The sequence below is a fragment of the Bidens hawaiensis genome, unplaced genomic scaffold (genome assembly GCF_021521415.1).
Source record: "Bidens hawaiensis isolate Kalapana, Puna unplaced genomic scaffold, B.hawaiensis_p1.1 tig00006734_1, whole genome shotgun sequence".
In the NCBI taxonomy this organism is placed as follows: Eukaryota; Viridiplantae; Streptophyta; class Magnoliopsida; order Asterales; family Asteraceae; genus Bidens; species Bidens hawaiensis.
In genome coordinates, this window is record NW_027491459.1 from 85001 (window position 1) to 91321 (window position 6321).

Genomic DNA, 6321 nt, shown 5'->3' on the forward strand with positions numbered 1-6321 from the left:
GAAGGTTTCAGAGACAGAGGATCAAAGCAAGGGAACGAGGCGACCGGAGGGAGGGTTTGGTATGGTAGTGAGACCAATAGGGAAACATAATAAATAGGGAGTATGTGAAAGATCCATTGACACACGAAGGTAGAAGTCAGGTGTGTATTAAATAGCATAGCTACTGAATTCGCAAAGACTCCTTCCTCTTTTAAGTTAAGTAAGGAACTCGCCTGAGGGAAAGGGACTGCGACCTTCAACTCCCAAGATATATCATATAATATAGCATGTTGCCCTGAAGAAGGATTGGAGTGATTTTCCTTCGATCCATAAACGCAAGAATCGCGAGACGGCAGACATCGGCCGATGAGGCTAGTAGGGCCCTAGTCCTGTAACCATTTAGAAGGGGCAATGATAATTCCTAACTGAGAAGTCACCACGAGCATAACAATCTTATTGGAACTTGAAAGAGAAGTGAATTTGTGAATGCCTAACTGAACGTTCAAGATTGGATTCAGAAGCTGAGGCGACCGGAAGGGAGGCGAGCGAAGTGAGGCCACTTTATAGTCCATAATTTCATAGAGATAAACGGTTCAGCTCCCTTCTAAGCCTTTAGAGGATTGGCACGTGCATGCATGGATGACACAAACCATCATTAAATAAATTTAATATTGTTTATTACAAGATAAGTTATCCTTTTTAGTGAGATGTTTGGGTTCATTTTAGGTTAATACAAAATGAGTTTCCTAACTCATTTGATGGAGAAAAATAATCGTACAGTTTGTGTATTCTCTCGTTTTCCATAACTTAAGACCACTCTCAAATTTTTGTTCCATCTTCATGTTCATCTTTATTTTTCCTTGAATCAATAACACTAATAAGCCTAGTACTTTCTCGGGTGAGAGAGCCATCTCCGGAAGATAGACGTGTTCATATAAGAAGAGAAGCAAATCTGTTTTCAAGGCCCCTTATTGAACACGAATTTTAATGCTAACAAGTTTAGTTTGTTCAAGTGTTTCAATCAAGAATCAACCCAAAGAACTCCATTCCGCGGAGAAGACAATAGGTTGAATTGTCTTCGTACTATAATTTTTCCCATATGAACAAAGAGGTAATCTTTATTTTACTATTATTTAATTAAGGAAAATTAGTTTTAAATAATCCCACCCATGCCCTATTGGCAAATAACAGTCACAATTTTACATTTGGCTGTTAGCGGTTCCAACTAAATGTGTATTTGTTTACAACGATCCGCGACTAACAAAACCTTAACGTCGTTAGTTGCAGGTCGCCGAAAAAACGATTTTTTGCTAGAAGATCACATTTTTCGCCGGAAAACTCAATATTTTCGACTAAAACCTCTTTATAACGTTAAATCGAACCCATTATGAACATTTTTTCTAGTAAAATCCTCAGTTATTGAGGTCATCGTAACCTTAAAACCACCGTCGGAGTCAACTGAAGGTGATCAAGTGGTGGTGGTAATTGGTTGGTGGTGAGTCAGTTAGTGGTTGTGGTGTTCAGGTTGAGTTTTCCAATGAAAAGTATGAGTTTTTCGAGCAAAAACATTTTTCCGGCGGCCTGCAACTAACGCCGTTAAGGTTCTATTAGTCACGGACCGTTGTAAACAAATACACATTTAGTTGGGACCGCTACCAGCCAAGTATGAAGTTTGTAATGTTATTTGCCAATAGAGCATAGTTGTGATTATTTAAAACCAATTTTTATTTAATTAAAAACAAAGTGAACATTTTTCTTACAATTTTTTCACAGATTTGTGCTTTTTAATCATTAATTTCATTTATATACCTAATTTTAGTGACCTTATGGTTATGAGTATTATATGTAATACATATTCTAGTTTTGCATATTAATATTGAATATTGGGGAGTACCTTAAAGTACTTAATATGTACAAGCTGGCAAAATTGAAGAAAACCCATGTGGTATATACTTTACAAGAGAACAATGAGACATTTTGTAGGGCAAGACAATGCTAGCCAAGTAAGAGTAACCCAATATTTGTATGGACAATCTGTTTGGTTTAATGTTAACCATCAATCTTTTTTCTATATAAGGGAATTTCTTATTATTAGTATTTTGAATAATTATTAATGTATTTATAAAAGAAAAGGGATGCATGCATGTATGTGTCTAAATATATAGGCAAGCTATCATTTGTATTAAGATAATATATATTTGTGTGTTTTTAGGACATAGCCTAGAAAAACTTGATTAAAAGTAAACAAATTTGTAACATTCGACTTCTCGTACTAACCAATATTGTCCTTTGTTCATATAGAGGTTACAAATTTGCTTATTGTTATGCGAGCGAAAACTTCCTAAGATCATCCATCATGGATTACTCCAACTCAAATACATTTAATTATAACCAATCATCCACAAACGTCGAAACCAAAATGTGTTGATGATACTTGGTACGTATCATAAGACATAACATAAGTATGCGAGATTTGCATTTTATAAAACAATTAAAAGATCATCCCAAGACATGCCCTAGTGGGGAAAGAAAGAAGCAAACAATGTAAAATTTTACATTACAACCTAGATAAAATGAATATACACATAATCTCATATCCAAAATCAATGAAGTCATTTAAACTAGTCCGATTGGTGAAACAATGAGACGACTGAAGCAATACGGTTATGAAAACATTGGTGTATGTGACTTGTTAATAGTTTGTCTAGAGGATCCTCAACGGCTATTAAATTATGGGAATTTTGGACCACAATGAAAGATATTGTCATCTCAAAAGAAATTTCGTGTCGGTGGTCCCTTGTTTATATAATCTTTGATTCCAAGACTACGGCCCGTCAAGTGCAAGAAATTAAAGTTGAGAAATAGATCATATGGTCGAGAAGGGATAGGTGTAGTTAGTATCAAACTCTCAATTTTTTAGCATAACATAAAACTGTCCATAATAGAGTAATTGCACCTTATTAACTTTAGTCGGTTGAGTTTTAGTAAGGTTTACAAAACGAACTTGCTAATTATTGATGGTCCATTGCCAAAGGCAAAACTTTTTAAAACCTTGAGTTGAAAGATTTTGAAGTCAAATCCCACATATGACAAGAACTAAGAATAGAAATTCATCATTCAAAAAAATGTAAGAAAAAAAAACTAAACGACCACTAAATGAAAATTTTCGTGTTGACTCTCATGATGTGAGATTTAGCATTTGGAAGCAAAGGGATGTGAAAATTTTCAACCATAGGGCTTCCTTCACGGAGCTGGTTTTGGAATAGATCAAGACTAATTTGTTCGGTTGGATAAAGTCTAGATCATTGCTCAAAGAGTTATATGAGCTAACTTGGTTAGAGTCTTCTGCAGTGGCGGATCCAGAAAATTTAGCCAGTGGGTGCAAAAAAAAGTTCAACCTAGAACTCGTCAATTCAAGCTAAAGAAAGTCAAACCAAAATGGGTCGGGTCAACCGAAACGGGTTGAGTAAAAAATTTATATTAAACAAACTACGTATAGAAATGTAAACAATAAATTTCATTAAAGATAAACAAAATACATATTATAATTGACCTCTACGTGATTTCATCTTTTGAAAACGGTAAATTACAGCTTCATTCGTAACACTTAAAAGTGCTTCTTTTTCAACACTACGAATTACACAAGCATTCAAAAAATATTCACCAATTCGATTATGTAAATTTGTCTTTATGATCTTCATTGTCAAAAAAACATATCTCAACCGTTGCGGTTGCAATAGGTAATGTTAGCTTTAATAATCGATAAACCAAATGAAAAGAGATATTTTTCCTTGTTTCCACCATAACTCTAGCAAGATCTGCAATACCTTTCATATTAGCAAATCCTTTATCTTTTCGCACACTATCAATGTACCAACCAAGTTGAGATGCATGAACAATTTTGTCCCCATTATCAAAATCATATGGATATAACTCACACAATCTCATTAACTTTGATGCATCAAACTTGAAAAATGAATCACACAGATTGAAAGCCAACATGTTTTGAAGTAAATCCGTGTGAATCTCATTAAAGCGATCACAAAATTATTGAATTTCCATATCGACAACACTGTTGAAACTATCAAAATTATAATAATGTTGATTGGTGATTACCTTTGTCTTTTGGGTCTATAACCAGTGTCATCGACAAAATGTGAAGCCGCCATCACCCTAATCTGTTCACCTCCCACTAATTCCAAATTTTCAAATAAAGTGGTTGAGCAATTAACTAATATTGGCTTTATTGTTATTGATCATAACAAAATTAAACTTGGGCTTCAAATTTAAAAATTTAAGTTTGAGGCACTAAAAAAATTATGAGTGAGTCACTAAAAATTTTTTGGATGGGTCACTTGGGTTTTTGGATCTAATATATTACAAATTTATAAAGGAAACTATGGACTTGAGTGGGTGCAAACGCTCCCCCTGACCAAACACTGGATCCGTCCCTGGTCTTCTGTTTCTTGTATGTCCTGAGTGTGTTTTGTAATCTACTTTGTTTTTTTACCCTTATTTGTACTCCTTGGTTGTCCTCCAACAAGTTAACTGTTTATTTTAATTTAAGACAAAATGGCAAAAGATGTCATTTATATTTGCACGGTTTTTCAATTGACGTTCTTTGGCAAACTTAATAACAGAAAACATCTTTTGTATTTAAAAAACCTTTCACGGTTCGTCCTTTTCACTAACGAGGGTTAGTTTTTCTCGTTAAAACCAGTCATGTGCACCTCATGTGAGGGCAATTTAGTCTTTTTACCCCCTCAGGGGTTATTTGTGTAATTGACTTAAAATTTTGGTCTTTGAGTAAATAAACATTTTTCTCTTTTAACCCTCATATTTACCCAAACTTTCATAAACACCACAACCACACACCAGTGCACTCACCACCACACCATCACTATCAGCCACCATTATCATCATTTCACACACCAGGCACTGACTTGCCGTCGGCATTTGCCGGCGAAAAATGATAAAATCTATCCACTATTCCACTCTATCCCCCCCCCCTCTCTCTCTCATCCAAAACCATTGTCACCAACCAACCTATCACCACCTTGACCTCAACCACCGTCACCCACCTCTGCTACCAGTCGCTACCACCGCACCTCCCACAAGACCCACAACCGCATCTCGTAAAACCGGCCGCCACCACCGCACCTCCAGAAATTAGAAGAATCAAGATTAGATCTGAGAAATTAGACACACAAGATTAGATCTGAGAAATTAGACGCTAATCAATTGTTTCAGTCACTGATCCCTTTGTCGGAAAACTGGCCGTGGTGGTGATGATGATGATGTAGATGACGTGGCCGGAATAACAACGGGTTAGGAAGCGTGGTAGTTGATTTGGTGTGGTGGCGGCGGTGATTAACTGGTCTTTCGTGGAGGTGAATGGTGGTGGTTTGAACACAGAAAGAGAGGGAGATGGAAGGAGAGAGAGAGAGAGAGCCTTATATATATATATATATATATATATATATATATATATATGTTTTATTTTTTAGTTATTAAATCTATTTATAAATTTAACGAAAATACTTAACTGGGTTAGGGTTAAACGACAAAACGTGATAGGGTTTTCAAATATAAAGGATGTTTTCTGTTATTAAGTTTGTCAAATGACGTCAATTGAAAAACCGTGCAAACATAAAGGATGTCTTTTGTCATTTTATCTTAATTTAATTTTGCGTTGCGTTAAAAAAACCCTTATACAATATTAATGACTCAAAGTTGAACTTAATGAAATGTGTTAAGTTTACATATAATCAACTATTACTTACTTTGTTTTCATGTCTATTCAAAAATTCAGCTAATCTGTTATACTTTTTTCCTTTTTTGTTTATAAATATTTAATTAATTAATACCATTTTTAATATATTGCGTTTAATGTATATTTAAATACATTGTTGTGATGTTTTTCTTATGTGTGTTTTGCTATAAATTTTATTAAAAACCAAGTCATATTCATAATATACTAGTTTGATCCTCCCGTGTTACGGGTGTTTATTTAAGTTTTTGTTTGTAATCGTTTTCCTATTATGATTGATTTATTTTATTTTTAACGTAGTTTTGTTTTAATTTAATACATATATATAAGTTTGTTATTATATTTTTAGCGTTTGGGTTTTTTCAACAGAGATGCATAAGTTTTTTTAGATTTTTAACAAACAAGCATAAAAGAACACGAGAATGTTGATTTTTTAAATGAACACAAATATTTGTCTAATTAAAAAGGGGATGTTGACGATGGTCGGTAGTATCGGAAGTTAACAGGCGATGGAGATGATAGACCAACAACGAAGGACATGTAAAAAAGATAAATTAAATTAGGGTTTATGA